General features: G+C 42.5%; 1 pseudogene; it reads right to left on the bottom strand.

Moving 5' to 3' along the window:
• Positions 1-1,970: 1,970 nt before the first annotated feature.
• The window catches only part of LOC123481328, a 76,086-nt pseudogene continuing 50,387 nt past the window's right edge, over positions 1,971-27,669 (bottom strand).

The following is a 27,669-nucleotide window of genomic DNA, read 5'->3' as shown; positions in this document are numbered from 1 at the left end:
TTATACAGTGCATTCAGAAAGCATTCAGACCCCTTGACATTTTCAACATTTTGTTACGTTACAGCCTTATTCTAAAATTGATTATTTTTTTATCCTCATCAATCAGCAAAAACAGGTTTTTAGAAACGGAAATACCTTATTTACATAAGTATTCAGACCCTTTGCTATGAGATCTCGAAATTGAGCTCAGGTGCATCCTGTTTCCATTGATCATCCTTGAGATTTTTCTACAACTTGATTGGAGTCCACCTATGGTAAATTCAATTGATTGGACATGATTTGGAAAAGCACACACCTGTCTATATAAGGTCAGACAGTTGACAGTGCATGTCAGAGCAAAAACCAAGCCATGAGGTCGAAGGAATTTTCTGTAGAGCTCCGAGACAGGATTGTGTCGAGGCACAGATCTGAGGAAGGGTACAAAAAAAATTCTGCAGCATTGAACGTCCCCAAGAACACAGTGGCGTCCATCATTCATAAATGGAAGAAGTTTAGACTCTTCCTAGAGCTGGCTGCCCGGCCAAACTGAGCAATCGGGGGAGAAGGGCCTTGGTCAGGGAGGTGACCAAGAACCCCATGGTCACTCTGACAGAATTCCAGAGTTCCTCTGTGGAGATGGGAAACCTTCCAGAAGGACAACCATCTCTGCAGCCCTCCACCAATCAGGCCTTTATGGTAGAGTGGCCAGACGGAAACCACTCCTCAGTAAAAGGCACATGACAGCCCGCTTAGAGTTTGCCAAAAGGAACCTAAAGGACTCCCAGACCATGAAAACAAGATTCTCTGGTCTGAATGCCAAGTGTCACATCTGGAAGAAACCTGGTACCATCCCTACGGTGAAGCATGGTGGTGGCATCATCATGCTGTGGGGAGGTTTGTCAGCAGCAGGGACTGGGAGACTAATTAGGATTGAAGGAAAGATGAACGGAGCAGTACAGAGAGATCCTTGATGAAAACCTGCTCCAGAGCGCTCAGGACCTCAGACTGGGGTGAAGGTTCACCTTCCAACAGGTCAACCACCCTAAGCACACAGCCAAGACAACGCAGGAGTGGCTTCGGGACAAGTCTCTGAATGTCCTTGAGTGGCCCAGCCAGAGCCCGGACTTGAACCCGATCGAACATCTCTGGAGTGACCTGAAAATAGCTGTGCAGCGACCCTCCCCTTCCAACCTGAAAGAGCATGAGAGGATCTGCAGAGAAGAATGGGAGAAACTCCCCAAATAATAATAATAATATGCCATTTAGCAGACGCTTTCATCCAAAGCGACTTACAGTCATGTGTGCATAATTTTTTTTGTGTATGGGTGGTCCCGGGGATTGAACCCACTACCTTGGCGTTACAAGCGCCGTGCTCTAAAAGCTGAGCTACAGAGGACCACAAATACAGGTGTGCCAAGCTTGTAGCGTCTTACCCGAGAAGACTCGAAGCTGTAATCTATGCCAAAGGTGCTTCAACAACGGACTGAATAAAGGGTCTGAATACTTATGTAAATGTGATATTACAATTTTTATAAATGTGCAGAAATGTCTAAAAATCTGTTTTTGCTTTGTCATTATGGGGTATTGTGTGTAGATTGATGAGTGGGGGAAGAAACGATTTAATACATTTGAGAATAAGGCTGTAACATAACAAAATTGTTCAGACTCGTTATAACCTCAGCTTTAAGCACGAAGTGATTTCATCCGTCTATGGAAGTGGGCCACCTACTGGTAGAGTTTGTTTTTTGGATCTATTTAAAAGTTGGTTTTCAAAAAGTACTGCATGGCATTACAACACCAACCAGCCAGGCCTTCATGGATATATGTCTTTACTCTTAACTGGTGCATGCATACATTTCCGAATGGGTGGGCCCAGACGTTGCAAGTCAATTTGCTTTACCAACTTAGCCACACAGGACCACATGGGACAGGTAGGGACATGGATGACCCTGGTTTAACCCCTGGACTGAGACTGCTGTCAACCCAGAAAATGTGTATAACATATTTATTCATGATTTCTTTGCAAGCATCTTCCAGTATAACTAACAAAGCATTTGATTGACAACTGTAGTGCTAATATAGGCTAAATTTGGTGCAAATACATTATTTTCAAGGACAAAATTAACTGTGAAGAATGAAAACAACAGAATAACACATGTTCACCCTAGTTTACACATCCTACGTTTTCCATTTCGTGAACAAAGTCATCGATTTCCAAACATCTTCTCCTGTTCGGACCCCGGGTATTGCACTCATCACTTGTGGGCCAGTATTCAATCCATGTCCGCTCACCCAAAACATACTCGAATCTAGAAACAAAGACATAGCTCTTAGCAGGGTGCCGTCTAGTAGTGTGAGGAAATATAGTTACAAATAATGAAATGGCTCATTTATAGCTTTTACTTAAAGGAGTAGTTCAGGATTTTACAACTTGATGTTAGATGAAAGTATTCTATATGCCAGGAGAAACTGTAATCCATAGTTCAGTTTTCTTTAAACAGTCACTACAAATTTAGGCACCGCTAGCAAAAAAATCATTGAAAGTGATGGGGGCATGTGAGCATGTAAAAAAATGATTTCTCCAAATCACCTGAAATTATTTGTTTTGTCGTTTCTGGAGGATTACATTGAAATTGTAACCAGCTTTCTATGGCTTGTTTTAGAAATAGTGATATTTGGGAGATGATTTCCTTTTCAAATAACTGAAAGTGAGAGGTTGTAATCTGAATAAAGGGAAAAAGGCCATTCTTGGGGTGAGACAATCTTACTAATTTTCTAGAGAACCAGTTCGGATTTAAGTATAACTTTTGAATGACTGAAGCTTTTAGTGATAGGTCTAATGCTTTAATATTTAATAATTTCTGTCCTCCGAATTCATATTCATTATATAAATAGGCCCGTTTAATTTTGTCTGGCTTGCCGTTCCAAATAAAATGGAATCTTGTTTTCACATATAATTTAAAAAACTGTTCGCTAGGCGTAGGCAAGACCATAAGCAAATAGGTAAACTGGGATAATACTAAATAGTTAATCAGGGTGATTTTTCCACAAATAGACAGGTATGTACCTTTCTATTTGGCTTGATATTACTTAAAGGTGATTTTACCATTCAAAAAGTAACATGCTCAAATCCCCCCATCACTTTCATTGATTGTTAGCTAGCAGTGGCTAAAGATAGCTGAAGTTTGTAATGGCTGTTTAACGAAAACAGAACCATGTATTACAGTTTTCCTGGCCCATAGACTGCGTTAAGGGTGAGGAACAATCCAACATCAAGTTGTAAAATACTGAACTACTCCTTTAAAGCTGATGCTGCATACCATTGTTTGTTTCATCTGATCTACACTTCAGGAATCTGATTCCAAAGTCAGATTTGACATCAGACCTGTCTCTTAAAGGATAACTCTCAACCCCAATTTGCCCAACCTCTTGAAAAAAAATGCATTCAGGTGAGAAAAAGTTGTGGATGGGGGAATTGCTCATATATACACTTTGGGGGTGGGTAAAAGTAGTTGTACCTGATCCCAACACTTTCTCACTAAAGCATACTTACCAGAAGTCCACTGGCAAGCTCTGATAATAAAATGATGTGCATCGCGAGCAAATGCTCACAGTGAAATGGGGACTCACATTTATTGCGGTATTATTTTGGGAAGGAAAGTGCAATCATCACCTTGAAAATGAAGACTAGGGGTTCAATTCAATCCAACCCACATTGCAGTATTTAAGCAGTAGCTCTTTTTCCAATGGTCAAATTAACTCAAAGATTGGTTTTGGGTACTGTATAAAAACCTTCAACTAATATCAGGGCAACCCCTCTCACAGGTATGCTTTCACTTTTCAGAATTAGAAGTGTGTGGGAACAGGATTAATATTGTAAATAAATTATAAATATACACCACCGTTCAAAAGTTTGGGGTCACTTAGAAATGTCCTTGTTTTCCATGAAAACATACATGAAATTAGTTTGAATAGGAAATATAGCAAAATGAATAAGAAATGTAGTCATTGACAAGGTTAGAAATAATGATTTATAATTGAAATAATAATTGCGTCCTTCAAACTTTGCTTTCGTCAAAGAATCCTCCATTTGCAGCAATTACAGCCTTGCAGACCTTTGGCATTCTAGTTGTCAATTTGTTGAGGTAATCTGAAGAGATTTCACCCCATGCTTCCTGAAGCACCTCCCACATGATGGGCACTTCTTACGTACCATATGGTCAAGCTGCTCCCACAACAGCTCAATAGGGTTGAGATCCGGTGACTGTGCTGGCCACTCCATTATAGACAGAATACCAGCTGACTGCTTCTTCCCTAAATAGTTCTTACATAGTTTGGAGCTGTGCTTTGGGTCATTGTCCTGTTGTAGGAGGAAATTGGCTCCAATCAAGTGCCGTCCACAGAGTATGGCATGGCGTTGCAAAATGGAGTGATAGCCTTCCTTCTTCAAGATCCCTTTTACCCTGTACAAATCTCCCACTTTACCACCACCAAAGCACCCCCAGACCATCACATTGCCTCCACCATGCTTGACAGATGGCATCAAGCACTCCTCCATCATCTTTTCACTTGGTCTGCGTCTCACAAATGTTCTTCTTTGTGATTCCTCAAACTTCGATTTGTCTGTCCATAACACTTTTTTCCAATCTTCCTCTGTCCAGTGTCTATGTTCTTTTGCCCATCTTAATCTTTTATTTTTATTGGCCAGTCTGAGATATGGCTTTTTCTTTGCAACTCTGCCTAGAAGGTCAGCATTCTGGAGTCGCCTCTTCACTGTTGACGTTAAGACTGGTGTTTTGCAGGTACTATTTAATGAAGCTGTCAGTTGAGGACCTGTGAGGCGCCTGTTTCTCAAACTAGACACAATGTATTTGTCCTCTTGCTCAGTTGTGCACCGGGGCATCCCACTCCTCTTTCGTTCGTCGTCACCGGAGTACTAGCTGCTACCAATCCATGTTTCTATGTTCTTGTTTTGTCTGTATTGGTATTACCTGTTTCCCATCATGTAATTATGTCTTCCCTATTTAACCCTCTGGCTCACACCATGTGTTGTGCGTGTTTGTTCATGTTTTGGTTGTCGTATGTGAGCGGGTTTGTTCCTCCCTGCATGGAGGTATGTTCATTAAGATATATTCGAGTAAAGTACGTTTTTCGATTAGCTCTGTGTCCTGCGCCTGACTTCGTCCTACCGCATTACACTGACACCATGACAGAAACACGTACCAATAATGGAGTCAGCAGGTACAGCCATGCCAGCCAGATCGATGAAGGAACGCGTCCAACAACAAGCGACCATGATCCAGGCTCTCGGCACCGCAATGGAACGCGTGGTGAATACTATGGAGCGATGGGATAGAGGAGGTTTTCCTATACCTCCTCCAACTACACCACCTCCTACACCGCTGTCCACCTTTTCACCACCTGGGTCCAGTGGGATTCGGCTCTCGCTCCCGAGGGCATACGACGGTACAGCTGCCAGGTGTCAGGGTTTTCTGCTCCAGGTAGAGCTATACCTGGCAACCATCCACCCAGCTCCCTTGGGATATGAGAGCGTGTCCGCCCTCATCTCCTGTCTGTCCGGGAAAGCGCTCGAGTGGGGAGGAATAGACGCAGCATCTGTACGTTATGAGGAGTTTACCCGCTGCTTTCGGGCGGTATTCGATCATCCACCGGAGTGGAGAGCGGTGGGCGAACGTCTATTCCAACTCAGACAGTGGAAGAGGAGCGCACAGGATTTTGCACCGGACTTTAGGACTCTGACTGCCAGCACAGGATGGAATGAGAGGGCCCTTATCGACCACTACCGATGCAGCCTAAGGGAGGACGTTCGTCGGGAACTGGCCTGCAGGGACACCAACCTTAACCTGGACCAACTGGTGGATATGTCAATCAGGCTGGATAACCTGTTGGCCACCCGCGGACGTCCGGATCAGGGGCCGTCCATTCCATCCCCCAGCACCTCCGACCCTACCCCTATGGAGCTCGGAGGTGCTGCTCTTAGGGAGACCGGTAGAGGGGCCGTCCCCTGCACCAACTGTGGCTGCAGAGGACACACTGCTGGTCGGTGCTGGGGAGGGTCTTTAAGGAGTCGAGGCAGTAGGCAGAGCACTGGTGGACCGTTTCAGGTGAGTAGGCACCCGACTCACCCAGAGCTCCCTGTTGCGCATATGTGTATAGATGTTGTATTTCCAGAGTTTTCCCCTCATTCCCAGCATAAGGCGCTAGTAGATTCAGGTGCAGCTGGGAACTTTATTGATCGTCAGTTTTCCCGTTGTTTAGGGATTCCCATTGTGCCTGTTGATGTGCCCTTCCCTGTACATGCCCTAGATAGTCGCCCTTTAGGGTCAGGTCTGATTGGGGAGGTCACAGCTCCACTCTGGATGAAGACGCAGGAGGGTCATGAGGAAAAAATCCTTCTCCTGCGTTTCCAGTGGTGTTGGGGCTTCCCTGGTTAACCTCTCATGACCCCACTATTTCATGGCAACAGAAGCCTCTCAAGGGATGGTCAAGTCAGTGCTCTGGGAGGTATGTAGGTGTTTCCGTAGGGGCAACTACAGTGGAAAGTCCAAACCAGGTTTCCACCATGCACATTCCACCTGAATATGCCGATTTGGCTCTCGCCTTCTGTAAAAAGAAGTCAACTCAATTACCACCTCTGGGCACTATGAGTACCTCGTCATGCCATACGGGTTGATGAATGCTCCATCAGTCTTCCAATCCTTTGTTGATGAGATTTTCAGGGACCTGCACGGACAGGGTGTAGTGGTGTATATTGATGACATTCTCATATACTCCGCTACACGGGCCGAGCATGTGTCCCAAGTGCGTCAGGTGCTTGGTCGACTGTTGGAGCATGACCTGTATGTGAAGGCAGAGAAATGTCTGTTCTTCCAAGAGTCCATCTCCTTCCTAGGGCACCGCCTGTCCGCGTCAGGTGTGAAGATGGAGATTGACCGCATTTCGGCCGTGTGTAATTGGCCGACTCCAACCACGGTGAAGGAGGTGCAGCGATTCTTGGGTTTTGCCACCTACTACCGGAGGTTTATCCGGGGCTTTGGTCAGGTAGCAGCTCCCATTACCTCCTTGCTGAAGGGGGGACCGGTGCGACTGCAGTGGTCAGCTGAGGCGCACAGACCTGTTTACCTCGGCTCCAGTGCTGGCTCATTCGGATCCCTCCTTAGCATTCCAGGTTGAGGTGGACGCGTCCGAGGCTGGGATAGGAGCTGTACTGTCTCAGCGCTCGGGTACGCCACCAAAGCTCCGCCCCTGTGCTTTCTTTTCGAAGAAGCTCAGCCCGGCGGAGCGCAACTATGATGTGGGGGACCGGGAGCTGTTAGCTGTGGTTAAAGCTCTGAAAGTGTGGAGGCATTGGCTTGAGGGGGCTTAACACCCTTTTCTCATTTTGACTGACCACCGCAATCTGGAGTACATCCGGGTGGCGAGGAGATTGAACCCTTGCCAGGAAAGGTGGGCCATGTTCTTCACTAATTTTGTGTTTACTCTTTCTTACAGACCAGGTTCCCAGAACGCTAAGGCAGACGCCCTGTCCCGACTGTATGACACAGAGGAGAGGTCCATTGAGCCCACTCCCATACTTCTGGCGTCATGTCTGGTGGCACCGGTGGTGTGGGAGGTTGACGCGGACATCGAGCGGGCGTTACGTACCGAGCTCACTCCCCCCCAGTGTCCAGAGGGACGTATGTACGTGCCGCTCGAGGTTCGCGATGGATTGATCTATTGGGCTCACACGTCACCCTCCTCTGGTCATCCTGGCATCGGTCGGACAGTGCACTGTCTTAGTGGGAAGTACTGGTGGCCCACTTTAGCCAAGGACGTGAGGGTTTATGTTTCCTTCTGCTCGGTGTGCGCCCAGTGTAAGGCACCTAGACACCTGCCCAGAGGGAAATTACAACCCCTACCCGTTCCACAACGGCCGTGGTCCCACCTATCGGTGGATTTTGTTACGGATCTTCCCCCCTCACAAAGGAACACCACGATCCTGGTCATTGTGGATCGGTTTTCTATGTCCTGCCGTCTCATTCCTATGCCAGGTCTCCCTACGGCCCTACAAACTGCTGAGGCCCTATTTACACACGTCTTCCGGCACTACGGGGTACCTGAGGATATTGTATCGGATCAGGGTCCCCAGTTCACCTCAAGGGTCTGGAGTCTCGATCAGCCTGACCTCAGGTTTTCACCCCGAGAGTAATGGGCAGGTGGAGAGAGTTAACCAGGATGTGGGTAGGTTTCTGCGGTCGTATTGCCAGGACCGGCAGGGGGAGTGGTCGGGTTTTATCCCCTGGGCAGAGATGGCCCAAAACTCACTCCGCCACTCCTCCACTAACCTTTCTCCATTTCAGTGTGTGTTAGGTTATCAGCCGGTCCTGGCACCTTGGCATCAGAGCCAGATCGAGGCTCCTGCGGTTTCGGCGCTCGGAAGAGACCTGGAACACTGCCCATGTACGCCTGCAGCGGGCCATCAGGCGACAAAAGGCGAGCGCCGACCGCCACCGCAGTGAGGCCCCGGTGTATGCACCGGGGGACCGGGTCTGGCTCTCGACCCGAAACCTGCCCCTTCGCCTGCCCTGCCGGAAGCTGGGTCGGCGGTTTGTGGGGCCATTTAAAGTCCTGAGGAGATTGAACGAGGTTTGTTATAGGTTACAGCTTCCTCCTAATTACCGTATTAACCCCTCGTTCCATGTGTCTCTCCTCAGGCCGGTAGTAGCTGGTCCACTCCAGGAGTCTGAGGTACGGGAGGTTCCTCCGCACCCACTGGACATCGAGGGGGCACCGGCGTACTCGGTCCATTCCATCTTGAATTTGAGGCGTCGGGTGGGGGGCCTGCAGTATCTATTGGAGTGGGAGGGGTACGGTCCGGAGGAACGGTGCTGGGTCCCTAGGAGGGACATCCTCGATCCCTCCATGTTGAGGGATTTCCACCGTCGTCATCCGACTCGCCCTGGTCCGCGGCCTCCTGGCCGTCCCCGAGGCCGGGGTCGGCGCATGGCTGGTACCGCGCATCAAGGGCGGGGTACTGTCACGAATTCAGCCGAGGCTGCCCCTCCTCCTTGCTCGGGCAGGCTTCGCGTTTGTCGTCACCGGAGTACTAGCTGCTACCAATCCATGTTTCTATGTTCTACTTGTTTTGTCTGTATTGGTCTCACCTGTTTCCCATCATGTAATTATGTCTTCCCTATTTAACCCTCTGGCTCACACCGTGTGTTGTGCGTGTTTGTTCATGTTTTGGTTGTCGTATGTGAGCGGGTTTGTTCCTCCCTGCGTGGAGGTATGTTCATTAAGATACCTACGAGTAAAGTAAATGTTTCGATTAGCTCTGTGTCCTGCGCCTGACTTCGTCCTACCACATTACACTGACGCCGTGACAACAGGACTGATGGTTGCTGATACTGGGCCTCTGTATGCCTATGAAGATATTCCATAAAAAAATCAGCTGTTTCCAGCTACAATAGCCATTTACAACATTAACAATGTCTACACTGTATTTCTGATGTTATTTTAATGGACAAAAAAATTGCTTTTCTTTCGAAAACAAGGACATTTCTAAGTGACCAAACTTTTGAACGGTAGTGTATATATATCTATATATATATATATCTGCCCCATGTGGAATTAGAACCAATAACATATATAGAACCAATAATGTATATAAACCCTGGATTGCTGATAATATGTATTGGCCATTGAGAGGCTTTGAAGCCACTGGTCGGCCAGTGCAGTCCTCCATAGGAATGAATGGAATTCTACAGTGTTTCAATTAAATGTTTCAAGGACAAAATTATATGTATTTAAGAATTTTTGTTGTAACATTAGTCCTCTCCCCAAAAAAATACTTGAAGGAAAATGTTATATATTTTTTCATTGTTATGTTTAGTTCACATAATACAATTTAAAAGTATGCATTAAGGTGTCTGTAATAGAATAAGTGTGTCAAAAAGGAATGTAGACATTTCTATAGCTTCCAAAAATGTTTTACAATTGAGGAGTAGTACCAAGATGGCTGCATGGTGGCTTCAATACAGTCAGTCATCTAGGGTTTATACACATTGATTAGAACTCACAACCATTCAACTACAGTACGAGCCAACTGTTTTAGCAGACTGCGCCACCAATCAGTCAGTGGTTGGTAAAAAATACAACGAGTTGACCTGACCACCATTGTCATCTATTTCTTCTTACGATGTAGCTACAAATATAAATGTATAATCCTCATAGCCTACATGTTTTTTTGTAAAACACATAGATGTGTATGAAACGGTAAGCAAAAATGTTGCATTTTTGTCCATATGGGGAAATGTGCCTTAAAATATATTGGCACACTCCACTTACCAAGACCATTGCCAAATAAGGTGGGCTTTCACCTGCTTTTATAGTAAGACTTGAGGGTGTACCACCCAGCACATCTAGAAGGGAGGGTATTTCACATGGAACCCCTCCCTTGAGATGACGTAGAGGCACCTTCTCAAGGTACCTTTACATTACGATTTCAATGGTAGAGTTGAACTGCTAGGGGCAAAAAGAGCTAGATTTACTACTAAAAGACCAAAATATATCACTTTTGCAATGAAAGGTCAAAATGAAGACCAGAATAGACGTGTTTCACTATAACTGAGCCTAAAACATCTGGTTTTCGATTAATTGTTTTTTTCTTCATGAAAGTTACTCTTTAACACCGCAAAAATATGAGTCGTGGGCAAGATTTCTCTTCAAAACCGTTTTGAAACTAACGTAGTGTAAAAAGGTTCTAAATGACTCAAAGTGTTGAAATGATGAGAGACATTCCTTACATGTCACCACTCTGGATAAGATCTGCAGTGTCTCCCATGAGCAGGTAGTTCTGTCCTTCTTTCAGATCTAGTGCCTCTCTACAGGAGGGGTGGGCCAGGAACAAGCGTTTTTCCCCGTCCAACACATGGTCAGTGCCTAAAGAGAAATTGAACATTAACATTGATCTCATTTCTAAATAACTTGGTTTTAAACTTTCTGGAAAAACAAAAACATTTGCATGTGTGTGCAAAACCATATTGTGTGTCTAGGAAATATTTAGGTCGCTCCATGAATAGATTGCCTTTTATGTACTTCAGACATTATGTGTGTAAATGTTGATAAAACACTCAATTTACCAGTTGGATCACAAACATCTATGCTCTAACTTAACAATGTAAAAAAATTGTTTTTATTCAAATAAGTGATTTGTTTTCTCTGAAAATCACCATTTTGGCATGTCCCACATCATGTTTGTCCAACTTCTAGGAAGATTTTAACCCACATCACCCCAAGATTTTCACAAGTTTTCACCATCATTGTAAAGCCCTATTTATTTTGTTGCTTTGGGAAAGTCCTTTCTGAAGATGTTTACTTATTTCATGTGATTAGTGATTCATTAACATTAGTCCCTCAGTTTTAAGGTCAACCCTGTAATGTGAACTGAAGTCTCGTTTTAACCTGGTAAAACTAATATTTTTTTCAAAAGAAACATTGAATGTCTAATAGTCAAATCAAAGTGGAAAGGCATGTGAGTTGGCAATTTTCTGGTGTTTAATGGTGGAAAACTGAGCACGTTGAACATAACAAGTCAACACTGTTACCCATCGATAGATAGGCGAGAAATATTTTAACAAGTAAAACATTTTTATTAAGCTTGATTTAAATTGCCCCTCCCTGTTGCACACAACAAGCTTCCATTTCCCCTGTCACAAGGGAAGTTATGGCTGATTCAAGATGAAATCGTGAACACTGTTACGATCAACCCTGTTACTTTTATAGTAATTTTTCTTAATTAAACCTTGAGATGGGGAAAGTTGAACAGAATGTGAAAATTAGGTGAAAAATTGAAAATATATATTTTTGACAAATTACACTACTCAATAGGCACTCTATTTGTGGAATGACACATTTGCGTTAAAGAGAGAGGAGCATTTGAAAATGTTGACAAAATATCAACTGTCACTGTTGATATTCATAGTCCTACTCCATATAATCCAGCAGTGAATGATTATCGTGTGGAAACTCATGACTAAACATTAAGGACTTATCCTACCGTCTTTGATAATCCTTTCTATTTTCATGCGGTATGCATCGGTGTAGGACTCCAGTGTTGCATCAACCAAGGAGACTTTGAAAACTGTGAAAAATACAAAGTCATATGAATAAGTAAACATATAATTTTGTTCACTTTAATAATACCTGAGTCATGTCCAATAGGGAGAAAACACACATTTTCCATTGCAAAGCACTTTGCATTGCTGTGCCATACTACTGAACACAATTGTCTGTCTCAAAAGACTAGAGACTTACCATAATCCATAGCAGCTTCGCAGGCTTTGTCCAACAGTTTCACTTCACTCACATCTCCAAGTTTCTTCTGGTAGCTACAGCTCTCTATGAAAGAAAGGTCATGTGTGAGTATGAAAATATCAAAGTAACCAGCCAATCTATATAGTGAGGACAGTATTACTTTGGCATACAGTATATTAACGTTAGGCTGAAATTCAGAACCTGTTTTGTACAAACATTCCACTCCTTGCACTCTGTGTCATTGTTTGGCATGACAAGGAGTGGAATGATGGGGACCCAGGCTACATTAACATATTATTGTACAGGCAAAGTGATAATTCCATGTGAAAATAGAACATGATATTTGAATGGATGATGGAGGGATTGTTGACAATGGTAAAAGGATCAGAGTATGGTAAGCTCATCCTATAACTGCAACTACTTTTTGGCAGCAATTTGGCCACTGAGGCATGGTACCTTCAGCACAACGACACACATCATCTTGACAAAGCCTGTTTAGGGTTCCATCCTTCTTCATTGGGTGGTAGAACTTCACACAGCGGTTCTCTAAAATGACAAAAATCCCTATTCAAGACTTTTTCTTCTGTGTGTTGGCATTTCTAGTGAATGCATTGTAGTCTGAGGTACATGTGAGTGTGTGTGCATATATCAGACCTGGGTTCAAATAGTATTTGTTTTCTTTCAAATACTTTGAGTGTTTGATTGAGCCTGCCTGGAATGACAGATGGGCAGGGTTTATACTTTTGGGACTATTCCATTGGTTCCATTCCACCAGACATGCTGAATCAAGCACAGGTTAAGTATTTGAAAGAAATGTGAATTCTATTTAAACCAGGTCTGATTCATATCCCTTCTCAAATAAAGCATACCTTGAGCATAGTATTCATAAACGGTGACCCCAACAGGTTGAATCAGACCTACATCTTGTACCTTGTGTATTCTGAACGCCACCTTGTCTGCTAGTTTATTAGATACCTTAATGGATACCAGAGATATAGTGAAAGTTGAATAATAAAATGAAGTTACGTCATTGTATACATGTCACTGAGAAGAAGAAATCAATTTCAATACCAGTGTGGCATGCAGTCACAAACAGATACCTGGCCAAGATAGATGATGAGGGAGCCCCTCTCAGACAACGTTTTGTCCATTTCAAAATTCTGAATGTACCTTTCCCTCCCGGTTGACAACTGCAAGCAGAAACACAAGAGTGAACTTTGAACCATTAATGTTTATTGTGTATTATCCACTAAAAAATCTGAAATGAAGAAAAACTGTGTTCTTAGGCAATGCTGTGCTAAAAAGTGTTCATCCAGCCTGAGTGAATAAGAGTATTGCCATAACTACACCAGAGCTGCATTAAGCAGTTGCAATGGTGGAAAAATTAGACACTTGAAAAAGAGACACGCTTTTTATATTTTTTTAACCAAAAGCTAAGCTGTCTGATCAATTTCGTATTTATCTCCTTCAAGCTGTAGCTGTAGTTCTACCATCAATCCAATAGATGGCGCTGCTACTCTGTAGCGGTAGTAGGGATGGAAGAAGTTCTGGCCAGGCACGAGATTCTTCAGAATAAAGAATGCGCCAGAACTGCGAACACAGTAACTTTTGTGTCCGGTTATCGACTACTACAGGTATGTAAAAGCATGTATATAAAAACAATATGTTATACTATCCTCAGTAACAATTCCGTCAAAGGTGTAATCACGTGTAAGGATCAGTGCACTCAAAATTCAGTTTTTCCTGTGTTTTGTATTCTATTGTACAACAGCTGATGAAACTAACACTGTAAAAGTGTGAAACAAATTGATCTGTGTTATAGCTGATAGTTGCTGGTTGAAAATAAAATGTAATCAAGAGGTTTTGCATGGGTGGAGTTTTGGCTTGCCTGGTGACATCACCAGGCAGAATAAGTTAATAGACCAATAATAAAGAGTGTTCCAAACCTCTTGGCCAATAATAACAGCTAGTTTTCAGGTTACATATCCCTCCTATTAGGCCACTCCAATTAGGCCCCTCACTCAGACCACTCCCAGACAGTCCTAGCAAAATTCTTGCTTGGGAAATAATTTTTTGCTCAAATGCAAAAACATTATTTATTTTTTTGGACCATTTTAATGTAAAACTATAAGAGTAAGGTACTTAACTGCTACAAAGGGACTTTAGTGCAGACGGTATGGTTGCAGAAGACTATAGACACAATTTAATTGTTTATATAATCTGGTGACGCTGTATGTAATGTTTAACAGTTTTATGCATTTTGGCCATATTCTGCCACACTCAGTTGTTTCTATCTGTATCAGAGGATGCTGGTGGGAGGAGCTATAGGAGGACGGGATCATTGGCTGGAATGGAATTAGAACAGAGTCAAACGTAGTTTCCATATGTTTGATGTGTTTGACTCCGTTCCATTTATTCCATTCCAGCCATTACAAAGAGCCCATCCTCCTATAGTTCCTCCCACCAGCCTCCTCTCATCTGTATGTGTAGCTACATGTTTATAATATGTGAAATGGAAATACGTAGGACCATACTTGCGAACATTCAAAAAAGTTTCAGTTCAAGGTTGAGTTTAAGCATCAGCCAATTAAAATCGTTGATGTAGTGTCACGTGAGAGAACGCTACATTGTAGCTGGTCCCATCAGATAACCTGGCGCACATTAGCCCTATGCTAACCTCACCAGGTGAGCTAATTGTCCAGTTAAAAATTGGTGAGCGTTTTAGTACTGATTAGAAAATGGTGCTGTTTGACTGCTGTTAAGGAAAAGTGTTCTATATGTCCAACTACGTCAACGATGTTAATTGGCTAATATGGAATTTGAACCGGATATAATCATGGCCATATAGTGAGGTTAGCATAGGGCTAAATATGCCAGGTTATGTCATGGGAACAGCTAACATGTAGCCTTTGATCACGTGCAACTACGTCAACGATTTTAATTGGTTGATGCTTAATCTTAAACGAACACTTTTTTTTTATGTTCGCAAGTATGGACCCAATTGATTTTACAGGGAAATATTACAGTTAGGCTAATGAAAGACTACTAAGGATAAGAGTACATACAGATCTGCTATCTTTAATTTGACCATGTTTCTCACAGCAGGAAGAGAATCCTGTAGCAACAGGAAATGTGAATCAATTACATTTTTGTAGGGGTTGATACATTTTTCGTTAGGGCAAATCAAGTCTGATTTGTGGAAACTTTAGAAGCCTTTTTAAACCTCAAATACAGTACAATTTGCATTTCTCTGCGACAACGGAGTGATCAAATTAAGATAGAATATCTGCAAGCTGTTTTGCTAGGTATGTATCACAGAAATTGTTCAGCCAAAAGGAGCACTGTGATCCCTCTCTGATATCCAATGAATCCAGGCATTCTGGAGAAACCTGCTGGAATGCCTGGAGTCGAGGCTATCTGCAAGAAGCACAGTCAATACTACTGACCCAGTACATGCCAATGCGTTTTCTGGATCCAGGCCTGGGCAACAGTACTTCTAGGTCTCAGAAAGGCAGTAGCAAAGCACCACAAGCCATCTGCTATATCAACATTGATCACTCACCTGTTTCAGATCCTCAAAGTCAACTACAAAGCCAGTCAGCAAGCCAATGTCTAAAATGGTCATGGTGGCATGTCTGTCAGAGTTAAACCTTAGGAGAGAATGGGCAAGACTTGATTTTTGCTGATTTCATTTTTGCATGTATTTCCTATTCCTCACTAGATAAGAATCAAATATAACAATTTTGTCCTATGGCAAAGTTTGACAGTGATTAAAGTATAGCCTGAATAATCAGGTTTTCTTTTACTTACAACACGTCAATGTAGAGTTTATATGTCTCTGTAGCTTCTTTGAGTGAAACTTAAAAAACAAGAGATGTCATTTTGAAGGTAGATTTAGCAATATGACATCATCATACACAGTGGGGCAACTAAAGTCTTGCAGATATCAAGAACCACAAAACTTAAATCTGCCTCTATTAGCTCTTCCCCATTTCAATGATATAAAACAAAACAAACAAAACTTCAATTATCACTGTTGAGTGGAAACAAGTTCAAATACAATAGCCATGACAAGTAGCCTACCTGTAGCCTGCTTTATTAGTTCCACATTAAGCACAAACTTTTTGCAGTCTTGGTTCTTCTCCTTGGGCATGGCATAGTATAAGGTTGTAACCTTGACACGGATAGGCAAGGAGAGGGTTGGTGTTACTTGGTTAGCCTTGGGTACTCATTTTCTTTTCATGTTATCAAATATTGTCTTCACACTAATTAGGCTAATTTAAATCCAGTGCATTGTGTGTGCACAATTGTGTGGAAAGAAAACAGGGTATCAATTTGTAAGTCGCTCTGGAAAAGAGCGTCTGCTAAATGATGTAAATGTAAATGTATCGTTGACTTGAGCAACAAATGTTGCATCATTGCCCATTTGTCGGCAGACTAAATGGCAGTTTCTCTCCTGGAATTAAGGCATTGTAAGGAAAAGTGGCATGCTTCTTACCAATAATTCCCCCTGTCCAGTTCCTTTGGCTGTTACTGTGAAGTTCTCATGCAGCTGGACCTATACAGAATAGAAACGTTAATTTAAGACCTGCCTAACAGACAACATAGCCTACATCCCTACCCAAACTTTCATAGTCCTTCTTCTGTCTCACTGTGATCAACTATTCTCTAATTTTACTTCCTCTAACAAACATTTCTCCTTCCCCCTCTGTGCCCTATTTGTAAGTCGCTCTGGATAAGAGCGTCTGCTAAATGACGTAAATGTAAACGTAAATGTGATGCAGGTTGCCTTGTTCCTTTCCTCAGGGAACCATGTTCACACCCACAACATTTTGACTGAGAGGGGGGATTCAGGTGACCCAATAGTTTGGCTAAGTTGTGTTGTTCTGCCCTCATGGACAATAGGTCTGCACTTCTCACGTGTTACAAATGGGCTTATGTGTACATAGGTCCTTACCTTGTTTGTGCGTGTGAGTAAGGCGTTACCCTTGTTAAATGACAACTTGATGACTTGAGATCTCCCTGAGATATCAATATCCACATTCAGATTCATGTCTTTTACTTTTCCTGCTTTCGTCATGTATTCAGCCACAGCCTGGAACACCATGATAGTGGCCTATTTTGGAAGAAACAGAAGCAGGGGGTAAGAAAGTGTACAAAGTGTCATTATATGCTGCTCTTGAGTTTTGAGTATTGTATTTTCTGTATCCTAAATGCAGCTTTCTCCAACACACAGCATATTTCCAATATTGTGTTACAATGTTGCATGACCTCAAAGCAGCCTGTTTCAAATGATATGATATTGACATTAGCCCTACTTAGCCAAGGTTAGTTAGCCACAGGCTAAGGGCTTGCCCTTGTTGGATGTTTGATGTTACTTGTTACATGGGTCTGGCTGTACCTGAGTGGATGAATATTTTCCACCTTGAAACCCTTGGCTTTTGAGCCATCTGACGACGGGACCAGCCTCCTCAAAGGCATCAACCTTCACCAGGGCCAACAGTGCATAAGCTGTGGCCTCCAATGTGAGAAGGTCATTGTCTGAAACAGGCCAGTGGGTCCGGTCTGTGGGGGAAACACACAAACATTCACTGTAAAAAATATGTCATTTTAATGGACAATCTTCTGCATTTTCCCAACAGAAATGTTTTGTATAACCGCTTTACAGGTCATTTACGTATTTACCCAAACGCGTGTTGCCTGTTGGGTATTAGGCAGTATCACTACAGAGACATCTGCCATGTGCCAACCTTTGTTTCCGGAAAAGTTTCACCTTGAAAATGGAACACCTCTGTGGTAAATCATTTAGGGTATACATTTTATGAAAGCTACTTGACATATCGTTAATTATATTTTAGCAGACCGTTTAGACTCCATCATCGTTGATGGCAGATTAGCTGCCTGATTATGTGCTGTAGCTAGCTAACATTAGTTCAATTCAAAGTTGTGCTTTGAAATGAAAATGTGGAACACATCTAGCTAAACTTTTTTTTACGATAGCTGCTGGAAAGTAATTGTGTTATTTCCTGGACAGTTAGCTGCTGTGTATGTGGCTAACGTTAGCTAGCTAACTAGCTAACTTTAATTCATTCAGTTTTGGCGCCTTCTTGAAATTCTCAAAGTTGAGCACCTCCATCATAAACAATTTCAATGGTCTAGCTGTATAAGTTAGCTATACGATAGATCTGCTGGATATCATATGTTTGTTGCTGCTGGTGTGTTAGCTAAGTTAACTACTAACATTACAATAATGTTAATGTTGGTAACGTTAGCTAGCTGGCTACAGCCAGGGTCGGATGGTAAATGCTGTCACTTGGCACTGAATTAACGTTGGACTAGCTACTTTAGGCAATGTAGCTTAACGTTCTGGTCTGGGTTTCTCAAAAGCATCATAGCATTAAGTTCATCTTAATTCCATTCAATCTAAATGGACAAAATATTATTTTAGTACTACTAACGTTATGCTTTTGGGAAACCCAGCCCTGGCTATAATGCATCTCAAAGCCCCGCGTAGTAATGAGTGAATGAACAAACTCCCGTATGAGAACATTTTGCATTGCTAGCTATCTAACATGGAGAAAGGATGCTGTCCTGCCAGTTAAATTAGTATACTGAACAAACATTTAAACGCATACATTTCAAAGATTTTTACTGATTTACAGTTCATATGAGGAAATCAGTCAATTGAAATAAATAAATTAGGCCCTAATCTATGGATTTCTCATGACTGGGGATACAGATATGCATCTGTTGGTCACATATACCTTAAAGAAAATGGGCCTCAGGATCTCTTCACGGTATTTCTGTGCATTCAAATTGCCATCGATAAAATGCAATTCTGTTCTTTGCCCATAGTTTATGCCTGCCCATACCATAACCCCACTGCCATTATGGAGCACTCTGTTCACAACGTTGACATCAGCAAACTGCTCGCCCACACGCCCATTGGAGGCAGTTTATGGTAGAGAAATTAACATTCAAATATCTGGCAACCACTCTGGTGGACATTCCTGCAGTCAGCATGCCAATTGCACACTGTGGAATTGTGTTGTTTGACAAAAGTGCACATTTTAGAGTTGCCTTTTATTGTCCCCAGCACAAGGGGCACCTGTGTAATGATCATGCTGTTTAATCAGCTTCTTGAAATGCCACACCTGTCAGGTGGATGGATTATCTTGGCAAAGGAGAAATTCTCACTAACAAGAGTGTAAACAAAATTGTGCACAAAATTTGAGAGAAACAAGCTTTTGGTGTGTATGGAAAATGTCTGGGATATTTTCTTTCAGCTCATACAACATGGGACCAACACTTTACATGTGGCGTTTATATTTTTGTTCAGTGTAGTGTAGTTGTTAGCTCACTCACTCATTCAGATGAACTTGGCTAATGTCAGCTAGCTAGCTATTTAGGTATCTTAACTGGGTAGCTAGCTAGCTAGCTCACGTCAGTTCAGATAGTAGGACCCAGGATTGCCAAGGCAATGAAAGGCTCTTTTTTTGTCTCCTTCATCCTGCTTTCAGACGCAATTATGCTGACTTGTGGTATTTGTGAGTTTAAAAGTGTCTCAGTTACCGCACATGTGAAGCACTGCAGGTCACACAGACATAGCTAGCAATGTCAGTTTTCCATGTGGTTATTCAGATTTTGAAAGGTTTTCTTCATTCAATTCCTACACTGTTCATGTCTAGAGTTCACCCTGACAGAAGGGCACAGCAACATTTTAACCAAAATGTGTGTACAGTTGAAATGTTCTTCAGCAGAGAATTTGTATATTTGAAAGGGCTTGTACCTCACTTGAGTGCCCACATACAAGAAGGTCTGAACATAACCTGTCACTTTGAAGGGTTTTCAAAGACTTTCATTGTAAAGTCATCCTTCTGTTTCCATGTCTCCAGATATCACAAACAGTGGGATGCCACTCAAATAGCACCTGTTCACCTATGTGACTAGAACTGCAATGCTGCTGAGTTTTTCACGCTCAACAGTTTCCTGTGTGTATTAAGAATGGTCCACCACCCAAAGGACATCCAGACAATTTGACACAACTGTGGGAAGTGTTCGAGTCAAAATGGGCCAGCATTCCTGTGGAACGCTTTCGACACCTTGTAGAGTCCGGGGTACACTCAATTGTTCGGTACACTCAATGCATACAGTATATAATGTATTTCAAATGATATGTTGTGACCTTTATATAGATAACAGATTGACTACTGTCATTGTCAGTTTTGTATTGTGCAGATTATAAATAGCAATCCTGGTATGAATTCTACATATTAAAGCCTTTTTCAAATGGAAGAATTTGAATTATCTTATCATGCGCTCAAAGGTTAGTTAATCAATAAACTTAACTATTTCTGTTATGTCTACCATTGCTCATGATTTGTTTTTGGTGATGTGTTCTATCCATAGGACCAAAGGCTGCCCCCAAGCCCTCTCAACCAGTTTTGTCAGAGCCTCCAACATTGAGAGCAGGTCCCAGTTACCTATCCAGTGAGGTGTTCACAATTCCTTGGCACAAACTACCCTCTAACCTCACTCTTGCAATGGAAGAAAAAAAGAGACCAAGCAAATCACTAAGAAGAGAGATGGTTTGCATTGTCACTGTTGATCTACTGAGCAAAGAGACCAGGCCCGGAAGAGGAAAGCTGTGGCGAGTTGCTAAAGAGATCGTAGAGAAATATCCCTGCTCTTTCCAAGACAGAAGTGGAAAGAATGCCATTGGAACGGGATACGATTCACTCCTTGTACAAATGGAAAACTGAATCGAAAACTCAGAGGGTGAAGATGGTGAAGATGGGGGGAGATGGTGGGACAAGGAAGACAAAATGTTCAGATCAATATGGATGATGGCAGCCTGACTCTCACGGAAGAACTGAATGAAAAGAAAACGGAGCTGAAGAATGCGTAAGAAAACATTTGCATCCAGCGCATTACAATTAACATGGAAAGCAATGTGAACACAGTAATGGGGAACTGGCCCTACCTATTTGAGGCGGCCCATCTCTTCGATCACACAAACACCCTCCTTGGCATAGCTTTGCAAACAAAGCTGGCTGAGGAAATCTCAAGAAAAGGAAAGAGCATCAAGGACTTCCTTGAAACAAAAGGGATGGTGACAGAGCTATGCGAAGACCCAGTAAAACGGATATCCTGCATTGCAGAATACTTAAAGGAAAGTCCAGAGGAACTTTTTCTTCAAAATGAGGTACTGTAAGTGGGGTTTTATCTTTGTCCACATAATTGCTCCCATTGATCACGTTTTTTTTTTATACTAGTTGTATTTTCTTGGTCTGTTGCCTTTTATTTACTTCCACAGAACGAACATAATATCCCAAGCACCCCCTGCATCATCATCATCATGGGTTCGTAGTCCGAGTTGTTTTCGTTTTCTTTTCCCAACTATTTAAAGTAGAACACTGACCATAGTTTACTTTTCACTCTCATTCACCCCCATTTATTCCTATTCACGCCCCTCACTGGTACAGGTTGAGGTCGCCAACTACAGTGCCCTCCGTAATTATTGGGACAGTGAAGCATTTTCTGTTCATTTTTTGAAAGTATGCGATGGTTAAAGTGCAGACTGTCAAATTTAATTTGAGTGTATTTTCATCCATATCGGGTGACCCGTTAAGAAATTACAGCACTTTTCTTTACATAGTCCCCCTCATTTTAGGGGACCAAAATTATTGGGACAAATTCACTTGTGTATTAAAGTGCTAAAAAGTTACAGTTGAAGACAATTCCTGACATTTAATCCTAGTAAAAATTCCCTGTCTTAGGTCAGTTAGGATCACCACTTTATTTTAATGTTAGAATAATAGTAGAGAGAATGATTTATTTCAGCTTTAATTTCTTTCATCACATTCCCAGTGGGTCAGATGTTTACATACACTCAATTAGTATTTGGTAGCAATGCCTTTAAATTGTTTAACTTGGGTCAAACGTTTTGGGTAGCCTTCCACAAGCTTCCCACAATAAGTTGGGTGAATTTTGGCCCATTCCTCCTGACAGAGCTGGTGTAACTGAGTCAGGTTTGTAGGCCTCCTTGCCCCCACACGCTTTTTCAGTTCTGCCCACAAATGTTCTATAGGATTGAGGTCAGTGTTTTGTGATGGCCACTCCAATACCATGACTTTGTTATACTTAAGCCATTTTGCCACAACTTTGGAAGTATGCTTGGGGTCATTGTCCATTTGGAAGACCCATTTGCGACCAAGCTTTAACTTCCTGACTGATGTCTTGATGTTGCTTCAATATATCCACTTCATTTTCCTTCCTTATGATGCAATCTATTTTGTGAAGCAATGCACCACCACAGCATGATGCTGCCACCCCCGTGCTTCACGGTTGAGATGGTGTTCTTCGGCTTGCAAGCTTTCCCCTTTTTCCTCCAAACATAACGATCGTCATTATGGCCAAACAGTTCTATTTTTGTTTCATCAGACCAGAGGACATTTCTCCAAAAAGTACGATCTTTGTCCCCATGTGCAGTTGCAAACCGTAGTCTGGCTTTTTTATGGCGGTTTTGCAACAGTGGCTTCTTCCTTGCCGAGCGACCTTTCAGGTTATGTCGATATAGGACTCGTTTTACTGTGGATATACAGTGAGGGAAAAAAGTATTTGATCCCCTGCTGATTTTGTACGTTTGCCCACTGACAAAGACATGATCAGTCTGTAATTTTAATGGCAGGTTTATTTGAACAGTGAGCGACAGAATAACAACAACAAAATCCAGAAAAACGCATGTCAAAAATGTTATAAATTGATTTGCATTTTAATGAGGGAAATAACTATTTGACCCCTCTGCAAAACATGACTTAGTACTTGGTGGCAAAACCCTTGTTGGCAATCACAGATGTCAGACGTTTCTTGTAGTTGGCCACCAGGTTTGCACACATCTCAGGAGGGATTTTGTCCCACTCCTCTTTGCAGATCTTCTCCAAGTCATTAAAAGGTTTTGAGGCTGACGTTTGGCAACTCGAACCTTCAGCTCCCTCCACAGATTTTCTACGGGATTAAGGTCTGGAGACCGGCTAGGCCACTCCAGGACCTTAATGTGCTTCTTCTTGAGCCACTCCTTTGTTGCCTTGGCCGTGTGTTTTGGGTCATTGTCATGCTGGAATACCCATCCACGACCCATTTTCAATGCCCTGGCTGAGGGAAGGTTCTCACCCAAGATTTGACAGTACATGGCCCCGTCCATCGTTCCTTTGATGCGGTGAAGTTGTCCTGTCCCCTTAGCAGAAAAACACCCCCAAAGCATAATGTTTCCACCTCCATGTTTGTCGGTGGGGATGGTGTTCTTGGGGTCATAGGCAGCATTCCTCCTTCTCCAAACATGGCGAGTTGAGTTGATGCCAAAGAGCTCGATTTTGGTCTCATCTGACCACAACACTTTCACCCAGTTCTCCTCTGAATCATTCAGATGTTCATTGGCAAACTTCAGACGGGCCTGTATATGTGCTTTCTTGAGCAGGGGGACCTTGCGGGCGCTGCAGGATTTCAGTTCTTCACGGCGTAGTGTGTTACCAATTGTTTTCTTGGTGACTTTGGTCTCAGCTGCCTTGAGATCATTGACAAGATCCTCCCGTGTAGTTCTGAGCTGATTCCTCACCGTTCTCATGATCATTGCAACTCCACGAGGTGAGATCTTGCATGGAGCCCCATGCCGAAGGAGATTGACAGTTATTTTGTGTTTCTTCCATTTGCGAATAATCGCACCAACTGTTGTCACCTTCTCACCAAGCTGCTTGGCGATGGTCTTGTAGCCCATTCCAGCCTTGTCTACAATGGACGGGGCCATGTACTGTCTACAATCTTGTCCCTGACATCCTTGGAGAGCTCTTTGGTCTTGGCCATGGTGGAGAGTTTGGAATCTGATTGATTGATTGCTTCTGTGGACAGGTGTCTTTTATACAGCTAACAAACTGAGATTAGGAGCACTCCCTTTAAGAGTGTGCTACTAATCTCAGCTCGTTACCTGTATAAAAGACACCTGGGAGCCAGAAATCTTTCTGATTGAGAAGGGGTCAAATACCTATTTCCCTCATTAAAATGCAAATCTATTTATAACATTTCTGACATGCGTTTTACTGGATTTTTATTGTTGTTATTCTGTCTCTCACTGTTCAAATAAACCTACCATTAAAATTATAGACTGATCATTTCTTTGTCAGTGGGCAAAAGTACAAAATCAGCAGGGGATCAAATACTAAAAGTATTTGAGCTGAGGGGAGTGCTCCTAATCTCAGTTTGTTACCTGTATAAAAGACACCTGTCCACAGAAGCAATCAATCAATCAGATTCCAAACTCTCCACCATGGCCAAGACCAAAGAGCTCTCCAAGGATGTCAGGGACAAGATTGTAGACCTACCCAAGGCTGGAATGGGCTACAAGACCATCGCCAAGCAGCTTGGTGAGAAGGTGACAACAGTTGGTGTGATTATTCGCAAATGGAAGAAACACAAAATAACTGTCAATCTCCCTCTGCCTTTTGCTCCATGCAAGATCTCACTTCGTGGAGTTGCAATGATCATGAGAACAGTGAGGAATCAGCCCAGTACACGGGAGGATCTTGTCAATGATCTCAAGGCAGCTGGGACCATAGTCACCAAGAAAACAATTGGTAACACACTATGCCGTGAAGGACTGAAATCCTGCAGCGCCCGCAAGGTTCCCCTGCTCAAGAAAGCACATATACAGGCCTGTCTGAAGTTTGCCAATGAACATCTGAATGATTCAGAGGAGAACTTGGTGAAAGTGTTGTGGTCAGATGAGACCAAAATCGAGCTCTTTGCCATCAACTCAACTCACCGTGTTTGAAGGAGGAGGAATGCTGCCTATGACCCCAAGAACACCATCCCCACCGTCAAACATGGAGGTGGAAACATTATACTTTGGGGGTGTTTTTCTGCTAAGGGGACAGGACAACTTCATCGCATCAAAGGGACGATGGACGGGTCCATGTACCGTCAAATCTTGGGTGAGAACCTCCTTCCCTCAGCCAGGGCATTGAAAATGGGTCGTGGATGGGTATTCCAGCATGACAATGACCCAAAACACACGGCCAAGGCAACAAAGGAGTGGCTCAAGAAGAAGCACATTAAGGTCCTTGAGTGGCCTAGCCAGTCTCCAGACCTTAATCCCATAGAAAATCTGTGGAGGGAGCTGAAGGTTCGAGTTGCCAAATGTCAGCCTCGAAACCTTAATGACTTGGAGAAGATCTGCAAAGAGGAGTGGGACAAAATCCCTCCTGAGATGTGTGCAAACCTGGTGGCCAACTACAAGAAACGTCTGACCTCTGTGATTGCCAACAAGGGTTTTGCCACCAAGTACTAAGTCATGTTTTGCAGAGGGGTCAAATAGTTATTTGCCTCATTAAAATGCAAATCAATTTATAACATTTTTGACATGCATTTTTCTGGATTTTTGTTGTTGTTATTCTGTCTCTCACTGTTCAAATAAACCTACCATTAAAATTATAGACTGATCATGTCTTTGTCAGTGGGCAAACGTACAAAATCAGCAGGGGATCAAATACTTTTTTCCCTCACTGTACTTTTGTACCTGTTTCCTCCAGCATCTTCACAAGGTCCTTTGCTGTTGTTCTGGGATTGACTTGCACTTTTCGCACCAAAGTACATTCATCTCTAGGAGACAGAATGCATCTCCTTCCTGAGCGGAATGACGGCTGCGTGGTCCCATGGTGTTTATACTTGCGTACTATTGTTTGTACAGATGAACGGGGTACCTTCAGGCGTTTGGAAATTACTCCCAAGGATGAACCAGACTTGTGGAGGTCTACAATTCTTTTTCTGAGGTCTTGGCTGATTTCTTTTGATTTTCCCATGATGTCAAGCAAAGAGGCACTGAGTTTGAAGGTAGGCCTTGAAATACATCCACAGGTACACCTCCAATTGATGTCAATTAGCCTATCAGAAGCTTCTAAAGCCATGACTTCATTTTCTGGAATTTTCCATGCTGTTTAAAGGCACAGTCAATTTAGTGTATGTAAACTTCTGACCCACTGGAATTGTGATACAGTGAATTATAAGTGAAATAATATGTCTGTAAACAATTGTTGGAAAAATTGCTTGTGTCATGTACAAAGTAGATGTCCTAACCGACTTGCCAAAACTATAGTTTGTTAACAAGAAATTTGTGGAGTGGTTGAAAAACGATTTTTAATGACTCCAACCTAAGTGTATGTAAACTTCCGACTTCAACTGTAGGTATTTGGACCCATATTCATAGCACGCTATGCATCAAGGTTGTGACTCTATAGAGATGAGGACTTGTAATGAAATAATAGCAATACATTTTTTTTATGTACAACATATTTTATTAAAGTCAAGTAATGTGAAAAAATTGGACTTTTATTCATAGTTTTTTAAATTTTGTTTTACAGCATTTAACTCACATAATGCAAATTGCATTTAATGTGAAAACTGTGATTATTTTAAAAATAATCAAACCGAAACTGACCATAAAGAACACTAACTTTCATTAACTTGTTCTCTCTTTCACCAATACAGACAACATCAATGTGTACTTTTTGTCATTGATTTATTAAGGTTTACACATTGCTATTGTACATAGTATTGAATTTATTTGTTGTGTTGAGGAACGTATTGTTTGTTATTTTGCAAAAACACTACTTATTCTGAATGGTAATTTAACAATTTCTTTAAAATAATCGTTTCTGTTAATTTACGTAGCTTCATGAGGTAGTCACCTGGAATGCATTTCAATTAACAGGTGTGTCTTAAAAGTTAATTTGTGGAATTTCTTTCCTTCTTAATGCGTTTGAGCCAATCAGTTGTGTTGTGACAAGGTAGGGGGGATATACAGAAGACAGCCCTATTTGGTAAAAGACCAACTCCAAATTGTGGCAAGAACAGCTCAAATAAGCAAAGAGAAATGACTGTCCATCATTACTTTAAGACATGAAGGTCAGTCAATACGGAAAATGTCAAGAACTTTGAAAGTTTATTCAAGTGCAGTCGCAAAAACCATCAAGCGCTATGATGAAACTGGCTCTCATGAAGACCACCACAGGAATGGAAGACCCAGAGATACCTCTGCTGCAGAGGATAAGTTCATTAGAGTTACCAGCCTCAGAAATTGCAGGCCAAATAAATGCTTCACAGATTTCAAGTAACAGACACATCTCAACATCAACTGTTCAGAGGGGACAGTGTGAATCAGGCCTTCATGGTCGAATTGCTGCAAAGAAACCACTACTAAAGGACACCAATAAGAAGAAGAGACCTGCTTGGGCCAAGAAACACGAGCAATGGACATTAGACCGGTGGAAATTTGTCCTTTGGTCTGGAGTCCAAATTTGAGATTTTTGGTTCCAACCGCAATGTCTT

The sequence above is a fragment of the Coregonus clupeaformis genome, chromosome 8 (genome assembly GCF_020615455.1).
Source record: "Coregonus clupeaformis isolate EN_2021a chromosome 8, ASM2061545v1, whole genome shotgun sequence".
Taxonomy (NCBI): Eukaryota; Metazoa; Chordata; class Actinopteri; order Salmoniformes; family Salmonidae; genus Coregonus; species Coregonus clupeaformis.
This window is presented reverse-complemented; position numbering and strand designations above follow the sequence as displayed.